Below are 12,762 nucleotides of genomic sequence, written 5' to 3' on the forward strand. Positions count from 1 at the left end.
CTGTTCGGCCACCTTATGGAGCTCGACCAGCTGCTTCAGCTGGTCACTCAAGGGCATCGGGTGTCCGGCCTCAGCATACTGAGACCAGAAAACCTTCTCTGTCGAGCTCCCCTCCTCGGCCCGGTAGAATGCGGCACCGTCGGACACACTGCGGAGCAGATCTGCGAATGCTCCTGGAGAGCTCCGGATTCGGGTAAGTAACAAATAATTCACTTTCACGTTCTTACTCTGCATGGAGAATGCCTTACCCATCGGTATCTTCTTCATTGCCTCAATTTCCTAGAGGGCTTTTTGGGCTTCGGCCTTAGCGGCTTTGGCGCTCTCAAGAGCCGAGGCGAGCTCGAACTCTCGAGTCTTTGAGTCACGCTCCAAACTCTTGTGTTTTTCCACGAGAGCCTAGAGCTCTTGCCGCACCCCCGCCACCCGCGCCTCCTGTTTCTCTCGCGCGGTGCGCTCCACGGACGCATTGCTTTCCGCCTTGGACACCACTTCCTTCAGGTTCGCCACCTCATTCGTGGCCCGTGCAATTCTCACGTTATTCCTGCTATTTTTGCAACCACATCTTTTATATACTTCCATAAGGTATTATTTACCTTCCTTGTCCTCGAGCTGCTTTTTGGCAAGGCCGAGCTCATTCTCGGACCGCTCAAGGCTCTGCTTCAATGCATTGAACTCTGCAGTCAGTGCGGCAGAGGTCAGCAGCGCAGCCTGCATTCCCCATATTGACATACTTATGTTAGACTCCTGCGTACATCTTTTTAGATCCTCAGTTTGGCTTTTCTTTCCGAACACCAAACTGAGCATCAGGGGCTACTGTCTATGCGGTAATATTTTTACATATCTTAAATACATACCTCAAAGCCTGTTAGAAGGCGGGCACAGGCTTCAGTCAGCCCACTCTTAGCGGACTGAACTTTCTGGATTACCACACTCATAACAGTGCGGTGCTCCTCGTCGATGGAGGCGCCGTTAAGCGCCTCCAGCAAATTATCCGGTGCCTCCGGTTGGACGGAGGTCACCGGTGTCGCAGTCCTGCCCTTCTTAGGAAGGGACCGCCTGTTGGACTCCGGAACCACTGAAGGTTCCGGTACGGAGTCCAGCCCAGGGCCGGACCTAGAGCACTTTGGGGTTTGATCCCCCTTGTGCTTGGTGTCCGGGAAGTTGCCTTGCGGCGCCTCCTGGGCCTCCTCCTCCTGGCTGGGCCCCTTTTGGGACCCCACCTCGGCGTCATGCGCAGCGCGAGGAGAGGAGGCAGCCAGAAGTGAAGTGCTATTCACGTCCGACAAAGCCAGGGAGCCGCTCGTTGAAGCGTCGAGCTCGTCCTTGGGCGGGCTGCAGGGTTATACTCGGCGTTAGGAGATTCTATACGACAAACGAAACGCCATGAGTTATTCTGGTATCCGGACACTTATGATGTCGCCAGGGGCTTAGGACTCAGCGGCCATTCCTCTTCACCGTCATCGGTGTTGGTGGAGTAGTCCGGGAGAAGGGTCCTTCCCTTCTTGGACCCTCTGGCCTACCCAGTTGGGGCGGCCTTCCTTTTCTTCTCTCCCCCCGCTGGGGGAGAGGCCTCTTTTTCCTCCTCCTCGTCTTTGCGGGAGGAGTCCGCCTCGGAGTCATCGGACGATGAGTCCGATAACACCTGGCGCCGGGAACTCTTTCGAGTTCCCGTGGCCTTCTTCTTGGCCTTCTTCTCCGGCACCACGTGAGGCGCCGGAACCAGCAGCCCCGTCAATCGGGCATTCGCTGGGTCTTCTGGCAGGGGAGCTAGACAGTTAGCCTGCCCGGACTTCTTCTGCCAGGCCTGTCAAAGGTAAGGGAGTTTAAATCCCGCATAGAGTCAAACTATGAAAAATAAGTGTCCTATAAAGGGTAAAATAGCTTACCTCGCTGGCTTGACACTGCGAGCTCAATCCGCGATCTTCGGTAGCGGATGCGGGAGCCTCGGCGCCCTTGAACAGCACCTTCCAGGCATCTTCGTATGTAGTGTCGAAGAGCCTGCTCAGGGTTTGGTGATGTGCCAGATCAAACGCCCACAAATTGAAGGCCCATTGTTGGCACGAGAGGATCCGGCGGATGAGCATTACCTGGACTATGTTGACGAGCTTGAGCTTCTTGTTCACAAGGTTATGGACGCAGGTTTGGAGTCTGGTCAGCTCTTCCGAATTACCCCATGTCAGGCCCTTCTCTTTCCAGGAGGTGAGCCATGTGGGGATGCCAGATCGGAATTCGGGGGCCGCTGCCCATTCAGGGCCACGCGGCTCGGTGATGTAGAACCACCCTGATTGCCACCCTTTGATGGTTTCCACAATGGAGCCCTCGAGCCATATAACATTGGGCATCTTGCCCACCATGGCGCCTCCGCACTCCGCCTACTGGCCGCCCACCACCTTTGGCTTGACATTGAAGGTCTTCAGCCATAAGCCGAAGTGGGGCTTGATGCGGAGGAAGGCCTCGCACACGACGATAAACACCGAGATGTTGAGGATGAAGTTCGGGGCCAGATCGTGGAAATCCAGGCCGTAGTAGAACATGAGCCCCCGGACAAATGGGTGGAGTGGGAAGCCCAGTCCGCGGAGGAAATGGGGGAGGAACACCACCCTCTCATGGAGCCTGCGGGTGGGGACGAGCTGCCCCTCGTCTGGAAGCCGGTGCGCAATGTCGTTGTGCAGGTATCCGGCTTTCCTCAACTTTTTGATGTGCGCCTCCGTGACAGAGGGAGGCCATCCACTTGCCTCCCGCTCCTGACATGGCCGGAGAAGGTTGAGGTGGGATGTGCGGACTTGGGCGCTGCAGCTCGAGTGCGCGGAAATGGATGAGCAAAGGAGGAAGAAGGCGTGTGTGAAAAAGTGGATCCTTATCCCCTTATATGGACGGACGAAGCTATCTGTCCCCGCCAGCCTGGTAAAACTCGCTTATCTCCCAAGCGCCGTAATTGATGGCGCGGTTGGGCTACCCACGCCCGTATTGATGAGAATCCTGGAATCAGGAGACATGATCTCTGCTTCGACAAGACGTGCCAAGGAAACCACCTCGCTAAACGCGTTGAGGTGGGACAGTAAAAATGAATAAAGGCTTGGCCGTGGTGTGATGTCACGCCACGAAATACATTAGCAGATTGAATTTGTGTAAATATTACTCTCTCTACGGTGGTATGTGGAACTTATTTTGCAGAGCCAGACACTATCCTTGTGTTCAAAATCTTCTATGAAGTATTCGGAGGAGGAACCCGCCTTGCAATGCCAAAGACAATATGCACGCCGGACTCGTCGTCATTGAAGCTTGGTTCAGGGGCTACTGAGGGAGTCCTGGATTAGGGGGTGTCCGGATAGCCGAACTATCACCTTTGGTCGGACTCCTGGACTATGAAGATACAAGATTGAAGACTTCGTCCCATGTCTGGATGGGACTTTCCTTGGCATGGAAGGCAAACTTGGCGATACGGATATGTAGATCTCCTACCATTGTAACTAACTCTGTGTAAACCTAACCCTCTTCGGTGCCTATATAAACTGGAGGGTTTTAGTCCGTAGGACGAACAACAATCATACCATAGGCTAGCTTCTAAGGTTTAGCCTCTCTGATCTCGTGGTAGATCTACTCTTGTACTACCCATATCATCAATATTAATCAAGCAGGAGTAGGGTTTTACCTCCATCGAGAGGGCGAACCTGGGTAAAAACATCATGTCCCTTGTCTCCTGTTACCATCCGCCTAGATGCACAGTTCGAGACCCCCTACCCGAGATCCACCGGTTTTGACACCGACAGTGATGATATGAGATCATGGAACTATAAAAGATTGAAATTGGAATTTCATCAAAAGTATTACCCTATGCATCTTGTTCATCGTGATCGCAATTATATATATAATTTTTGGCCTCACGAAGGAGAAAGCATCGCTCAAGCTTGGGGGAGGCTTAAATCAATGTTATATTCATGCCCCAATCATGAGCTTCCAAGAGAAGTAATTATGCAAAGTTTTTATGCTCGGCTTTCTGATAACAATCGCACCATGCTCGATACTTCTTGTGTTGGCTCTTTTATGATGAAGACTACTGAGTTTAAATGGAATTTATTGGATAGAATTAAACACAACTCTGAAGATTGGGACATCGATGAAGGTGAGGAGTCAGGTATGACACCTAAGTTTGATTGTGTTAAATCTTTTATGGATACCGATATTTTCCGTAAGTTTAGCACTAAATATGGACTTGACTCTGAGATAGTAGCTTCTTTCTGTGAATCTTTTGCTACTTATGTTGATCTCCCCAAGGAGAAGTGGTTTAAATATCATCCTCCCATAGAAGTAAAAGTAGCTGCACCTATTAAATTTGAAGAAAAGACTGTCACTTATAATGATCCTATTGTTCCCACTTCGTATGTTGAGAAACCACCTTTCCCTGTTAGGATAAAGGAGCATGCTAAAGCTTCAACTGTTGTTCGTAAAAGCAATATTAGAACTTATAAACCTCCTGAGCAAGTCAAAGTAGAACCTAATATTGCTATTGTTAAAGATCTCTTGTCTGATAATATTGATGGGCATGTTATTCAATTCTCTGGTGAAACTGCTAGAATTGCTAAACCTTGTGCTAGAGATAAACATAGACCTGTGGTAGGCGTGCCTATTATTTCCGTTAAAATAGGAGATCATTGTTATCATAGCTTATGTGATATGGGTGCTAGTGCTAGTGTAATACCCATTGACTTATACAAAGAAATTATGCATGATATTGCACCTGCTGAGTTAGAAGATATTGATGTTACAATTAAACTTGCCAATAGAGATACTATATCTGCAATGGGAATTGTTAGAGATGTTGAAGTCTTGTGTGGAAAAACCAAATATCCCGCTGATTTTCTTGTTCTTGGTTCCCCACAAGATAGCTTTTGTCCCATTATATTTGGTAGACCCTTCTTGAATATTGTTAATGCTAAGATAGACTGTGAAAAGAATGTTGTTACTATTGGCTTGGATGACATGGTTCATGAGTTTAATTTCTCTAAATTTAGTAAACAACATCGTGAGGAAGAATTGCCTAGTAAAGATGAAATTATTGGTCTTGCTTCTATTGCGATACCTCCTAGTGATCATTTAGAACACTATTTGCTAGACCATGGAAATGATATGTTCATGAATGAAAGAAGGGAAATAGATGAAGTATTATTTAAACAGGAACCTATTCTGCAACATAATTTGCCTGTTGAAATCCTAGGGGATCCTCCTCCACCCAAGGGTGATCCCGTGTTTGAGCTTAAACCGTTGCCTGGTAATCTTAAATATGCTTATATTGATGAAAAGAAAATATATCCTGTTATTATTAGTGTTAACCTTTCAGAGCATGAAGAAGAAAGATTATTGAAAACTCTGAAGAAGCACCGTGCCGCTATTGGATATACTCTGGATGATCTTAAGGGCATAAGTCCCACTCTATGTCAACATAAAATAAATTTGGAAGCAGATGCCAAACCAGTTCGTGATCCTCAACGACGTTTGAATCCTAAAATGAAAGAAGTGGTAAGAAAAGAAATACTCAAGCTTCTGGAGGCAGGTATAATTTATCCCATTGCTGATAGTCAGTGGGTAAGTCTTGTCCATTGTGTCCCTAAAAAGGGAGGTATTACTGTTGTCCCTAATGATAAAGATGAATTGATTCCGCAAAGAATTATCACAGGTTATAGGATGGTAATTGATTTCTGCAAATTAAATAAGGCTACTAAGAAAGATCATTACCCCTTACCTTTTATTGATCAAATGCTAGAAAGATTGTGCAAACATACACATTATTGCTTTCTAGATGGTTATTCTGGTTTCTCCCAAATACCTGTGTCGGCTAGAGATCAATCAAAGACTACTTTTACATGCCCTTTTGGTACTTTTGCTTATAGACGTATGCCTTTCGGTTTCTGTAATGCACCTGCTACCTTTCAAAGATGCATGATGGCTATATTCTCGGACTTCTGCGAAAAGATTTGTGAGGTTTTCATGGACGACTTTTCCATCTATGGTTCCTCTTTTGATGATTGCTTGAGCAATCTTGCTCGAGTTTTGCAGAGATGTGAAGAAACTAATCTTGTCTTGAATTGGGAAAAGTGCCACTTTATAGTTAATGAAGGTATTGTCTTGGGCACAAAGTTTCTAAAAGAGGTATTGAAGTTGATAAAGCCAAGGTTGATGCTATTGAAAAGATGCCATGTCCCAAGGACATCAAAGGTATAAGAAGTTTCCTTGGTCATGCCGGATTTTATAGGAGATTCATTAAGGACTTCTCAAAAAATTCTCGGCCTCTGACTAATTTACTACAAAAAGATGTACCATTTGTCTTTGATGATGATTGTGTAGAAGCATTCGAAATACTTAAGAAAGCATTAGTCTCTGCACCTGTTGTTCAGCCGCCTGATTGGAATTTACCCTTTGAAATTATGCGTGATGCTAGTGATTATGTTGTAGGTGCTGTTCTAGGGCAAAGAGTTGATAAGAAATTAAATGTTATCCATTATGCTAGTAAGACTCTATACAATGCTCAAAGAAATTATGCTACTACCGAAAAGGAACTTTTAGCAGTTGTATTTGCTTATGATAAATTCAAACCCTATATTGTTGATTCTAAAGTAACTATTCACACTGATCATGCTACTATTAAATATCTTATGTAAAAGAAAGATGCAAAACCTAGACTCATTAGATGGGTTCTTTTGCTGCAAGAATTTGATTTGCATATTGTTGATAGAAAAGGAGTTGAGAACCCCGTTGCAGACAACTTATCTAGGTTAGAGAATGTTCTTGATGACCCACTACCTATTCATGATAGCTTTCCTAATGAACAATTAAATGTCATAAGCACTTCTCGTAGCACTCCATGGTATGCTGATTATGCCAATTATATTGTTGCTAAATTTATACCACCTAGCTTCACATACCAACAAAAGAAAAAGGTTTTCTATGATTTGCGACATTACTTTTGGGGTGACCCACATCTTTACAAAGAAGGAGTAGATGGTGTTATTAGACGTTGTGTACCTGAGCATGAACAGGAACAGATCCTACGCAAGTGTCACTCCGAGGCTTATGGAGGTCACCATGCTGGAGATAGAACTGCACATAAGGTATTGCAATCTGGTTTTTATTGGCCTACTCTCTTCAAGGATGCCCGTAAGTTTGTTTTGTCTTGCGATGAATGTCAAAGAATTGGTAATATTAGTAGACGTCAAGAAATGCCTATGAATTATTCACTTGTTATTGAACCATTTGATGTTTGGGGCTTTGATTATATGGGACCTTTTCTTGCCTCTAATGGTTATACACATATTTTAGTTGTTGTTGATTACGTTACTAAGTGGGTAGAAGCTATTCCAACTAGTAGTGCTGATCATAACACCTCTATTAAAATGCTTAAGGAAGTTATTTTTCCGAGGTTTCGAGTCCCTAGATATTTAATGACTGATGGTGGCTCACACTTTATTCATGGTGCTTTCCGTAAAACGCTTGCTAAATATGACGTTAATCATAGAATTGCATCTCCATATCACCCGTAGTCTAGTGGTCAGGTAGAATTGAGCAATAGACAGCTCAAATTAATTTTGCAAAAGACTGTTAATAGGTCTAGAAAGAATTGGTCCAAGAAACTGGATGACGCATTATGGGCCTATAGAACTGCATATAAGAATCCTATGGGTATGTCTCCGTATAAGATGGTATATGGAAAAGCATGTCACCTACCTCTCGAACTAGAACATAAGGCATATTGGGCTATTAAAGAGCTCAACTATGATTTCAAACTTGCCGGTGAGAAGATGTTATTTGATATTAGCTCACATGATGAATGGAGAACCCAAGCTTATGACAATGCCAAGTTGTTTAAAGAAAAAGTTAAAAGATGTCATGACAAAAGGATACAAAAGCGTGAGTTTAATGTAGCTGATTACGTATTGCTATACAACTCTCGTTTAAGATTTTTTGCAGGAAAACTTCTCTCTAAATGGGAAGGTCCCTACGTTATCCAGGAGGTCTATCATTTTGGTGCCATAAAAATCAACAACTTCGAAGGCACAAATCCTAAGGTGGTAAATGGTCAAAGGATCAAACACTATATCTCAGGTAATCCTATAAATGTTGAAACCAATATTGTTGAAACCGTAACCCCGGAGGAATACATAAGGGACTCCTTCCAGACCATTCCAGACTCCGCAAAGGAATAGGTATGTGGTACGGTAAGTAAACCGACTCCAAAACAATTTTTAAGGCAATATTTCTCCGTTTTGGAATATTTAGAAAAATAGAAAAATAAGTGGCAGTTCGGGAAGGACACGAGGCCTTCACGAGGGTGGAGGGTGCGCCCTACCCCCCTGGGCGCGCCCCCTACCTCATGAGCACCTCGTGTACCCTCCGAACTCCGTTTTCTTGCACGATACATATTTTGGTCGGCAAAAATTCATTATATATTCTCCCGAAGGTTTTGACTCTCGTATCACGCAAATATCCTCTGTTTTTGTTTTGAGCTGTTCCTGTTGCAGATTTGGAACAAGATGTCATCCCAAGATTCGGAGGGAGAGAGCTACATGGCTGATTATATTGCAAACCCAATAGTATATGGGGATGTGGAACATTATGGCTGGACCATGGAGGAAGAAGAAGACTATGATCCAAAGAGGAAGGAGGAAACAACCTCCGTTGAAGAGGACTATCCACTACCTCAACCTAGTGATATGCATGTGGAGTTCAAGAAGTCAAGCCTCCCTAAGGTCCAATCTATCCCACCTCGTTTTTTTGCAGGACAACAAGGCAGCACTATGCAAACAGATAATGAAACTTGAGCTCGAGAATGAGGATCTGAGGGAGGAAAATTTTAGCCTCAGACGCAAGCTAGAAAAGAAAAATGCAACAACTCCATCATCAACAACTCCTACTTCACCACCCCCGAAGATATAATCACATGGGTATGGGCACTCCCCTTGGCAACTGCCAAGCTTGGGGGAGGTGCCCTGGTATCATATCACCATCACAACTCCTATCTTTACTGTTTTTTCTTAGTTCGGTCCTATTAGTAGTATCTTGATTTAGAAGAATAAAGTCATGGCATGATCTAGTTTTGAGCTTTGCTTTATGATCCTTCTTTGTAATCGAGTCTGTGAGCTATATAATAAAGATTAGTGTTGAGTCAAGGGCTTGATTATTTTGCCATGATCTTGGGTAAATAGAAAGAAGAAAAAGAATAAAAAGAATCAAAGAGTTCATATTGATCTTATTGAGAGTAATGACTTCACATAGAAAGAGTATGATGATTAAAAGTTGTTGAGAGTTGGAAAATATAGTTTTGGTCATTGTTGCAATTAATAGGAAGTAATAAGGAAAGAGAGGTTTCACATATAGATATATTATCATTGACATCTTTTATGATTGGGAGCACTCATTAAAATACGACATGCTAAAGAGTTGATGTTGGACAAGGAAGACAACATAATGAGTTATGTTTTCTTACATCTGAGATAAAGTATGTTGTCATGGATCCTCTAACATGTTGAGCTTGCCTTTCCCCCTCATGCTAGCCAAATTCTCAACACCAAGTAGAAATACTACTTGTGCTTCCAAATACCCTTAAACCAGTTCAGCCATGAGAGTCCACCATATCTACCTATGGATTGAGTAAGATCCTTTAAGTAAGTTGTCATCGGTGCAAGCAATAAAAATTGCTCTCTAAATATGCATGACTTATTAGTGCAGAGAAAATAAGCTTTGTACAAACTTGTTGTGGACGTAATAAAAGTGACGGACTGCATAATAAAGGTCCACATACAAGGGGCAATATAAAGTGACGTTCTTTTGCATTAAGATTTTGTGCATCAACCCTAAACGCGCATGACAACCTCTGCTTCCCTCTGCGAAGCGCCTATCTTTTATTATTATCCTCTACCTTATGCAAGAGTTACGGTGATCTTCACCTTTCCTTTTTCATTTTATCCTTTGGCATGTTGGAGAGAACATGATATATATATCTAATTGGATGTAGGGGAGCATGAATTATTATTGTTGACATTACCCTTGAGGTAAAAGGTTGTGGGGCAAAACTATAAGCCCCTATCTTTCTCTGTGTCCGATTAAAACTCCGTAACCACAAGTATCGTGTGAGTGTTGGCAATTATGAAGGACTAAGTGATAGTTGAGTATGTGGACTTGCTTTTAAGCTCTGACATAGACTCTTTCCGATGTTATGATAAATTGCAATTGCTTCAATGACTAAGGTTATGATTTGTTGGTGCTCAATAAGGTTTCTGATTCATACTTTCGCATTGTGAAAAGATCATCGCTTGAACATAAGTAATCATATGACAAAATCTATATATGTTGCTGTTATGGAAATAATTATGATGCCTTCATGTCCATAAAGTAAAAGATAGGCCCGTCACAGAGGGAAGCAGAGGTTTCCATGCGCTTATTTGTTTGTATGCTCAACTCCTTAGTGCAAAAGAACATCACATTATATTGCCCTTATGATAGCAACCTTTATTAGCAGTCTGCCGCTTTTATTCTTTGCCATCACAAGTTCATACAACACTTAATTTTCTCTTACACTATATGATCTAACACTTTTAGAAGCAATTTTTATTGCTTTACTGCACCGATGACAACTTACTTGAAGAATCTTGCTCAATCCATGGGTAGGTATGATGGATCTCAAAACAAGATTTGGGTCTGAGGGTATTTGGATACACAAGTAGTATCTCTACTTGGTGCGGAATTTTTGGCTAGCAAAGATAGGGGCAAGCACCACATGTTGAAGATATATGACAATATAACTTCTATGTGAATATGAACAAACATAAATCATTACATTGTCTTCCTTGTCCAACGTCAACAATTTTGACATATAACATTTTGATGGGGGCTCACAATCACAAAAGATTTCCAAGATAGTGTATTTGCATGTGAAACTTCTTTTCCTTATACTAATTATTCGTGAATTGCTTGTATGACCAATATTGTGATTGTCAAGCCTCAAAAGATTTCACTTTCTAACCCCAATGTGAAGCCAATACTAGGCATGATATGAATATGTAATTTCAACTTCATGATATTCAATTCATTCAACAATTTACTCATCGGATATAAGTGAAGCACTAGAGCAATTCCATAGAAAAGAGCTTTGTTGACGGGATGTGAATGCCTCTTACCTAGCCTCCTATTTGAGGACTCTATTTTATTTAAAAACATTCAGGTCTAAGTATTTTATTAAAACAGCAAGCAAAATGAAAATAAAATGACATTCTAAGAATAGCACAACTCAAGTGAAGAAGCAAAAACTTAGGCTCAACTGATACTTACCGATAATTGTTGATGAAGAAAGGTGGGATGCCTACCGGGGCATCCCCAAGCTTAGATGCTTGAGACTTCTTGAAATATTATCTTGGGGTGCCTTGGGCCTCCCCAAGCTTGAGCTTTTGTGTCTCCTTAATTCTTCTCATATCACGGTTTCCTAAATCTCAAAAGCTTCATCCACAGAAAACTCAACAAGATCTCATGAGATAAGTTAGTATAAATCAATGCAAAACCTTATCATTCTCTACTGTATAAAATTACTAAAATTATTATTCAACATTGCATACTAAATGCCTCTGCATATTTAATACTCCTATCCTCAAATAGAACATATGCAAACAATGCAACCATAATAGGAATCTGCCAAAACAGTACAGTTTGTAAAGAATGCAAGATTCATCATACTTCCCTAACTCCAAAAATTATGTGAAAAATAACAAACTGTATAAAATTTATCATAGCTTATTTTTAAAAACGATTCAACAATTTATCACATTCTTACTTTTCTAGGGATTTTTTGCAACATCGATAAACTTTCTGTTTTGAAACAGCAACATGTATACTTGCAAAATAAGCATGGCAAAGGCTACCATTGCCACTTTTATTGAAATAAAAGATGCAAAACATTATTCTAAATAACATCAATAAAAATCCTAACAAACTAAATTGATGCTCCAAGCAAAACACATATCATGTGACGAATGAAAACATAGCTCCGAGTGAGGTTACTGATAATGTTGGAGACGAAAGAGGGGATGCCTTCCGGGGAATCCCCAAGCTTAGTTGCTTGGATCTTCCTTGGATATTAACTTTGGGCGCCTTGGGAACCCCCAAGCTTAGACTTCTCTCACAACTTATTCTCGTCATATCGACATCTCACCCAAACTTGAAAACTTCCATCACACAAAACTTAACGGAAGTTTGTGAGATAGGTTAGTATGATAAAGAGCAAACCATTTCACTTTTGGTACTGTCAAAGACAAGATTCATAATTGTTTCCTCACAATTCCTAATGTAGCATATCATTTCTACAATTTATATTGAGCAATATAAGCCATAGAAACTAGAAAACAAGCAAACTATGCATTGAAAACAGAATCTGTCAAAAAACAGAACAGTCTATAGTAATCTGTACTCAAACCTTACTTATGCTACTCCAAAAATTATGAAAAAAATTTGTAACAAGTGATCAATTTGTATATTAATTTTATTAAAAAAGAATCAACTCAAAAGAACATTTCTGTGAAAAATGAGAGCTATTTTCATGAGCGCTAGAGTTTCTGTTTTTCAGCAAGATCAAATCAACTATCACCCAACATGATCCCAAAGGCTTTACTTGGAACTTTATTGACACAAAAGCAATAAAACATGATTACTAAAGTAGCATAATCATGTGAACACACAAAAATAGTAGATAAAAATGTTGGGTTGTCTCCCAACAAGCACTTT

This window comes from Triticum dicoccoides, chromosome 7B (assembly GCF_002162155.2).
Source record: "Triticum dicoccoides isolate Atlit2015 ecotype Zavitan chromosome 7B, WEW_v2.0, whole genome shotgun sequence".
In the NCBI taxonomy this organism is placed as follows: Eukaryota; Viridiplantae; Streptophyta; class Magnoliopsida; order Poales; family Poaceae; genus Triticum; species Triticum dicoccoides.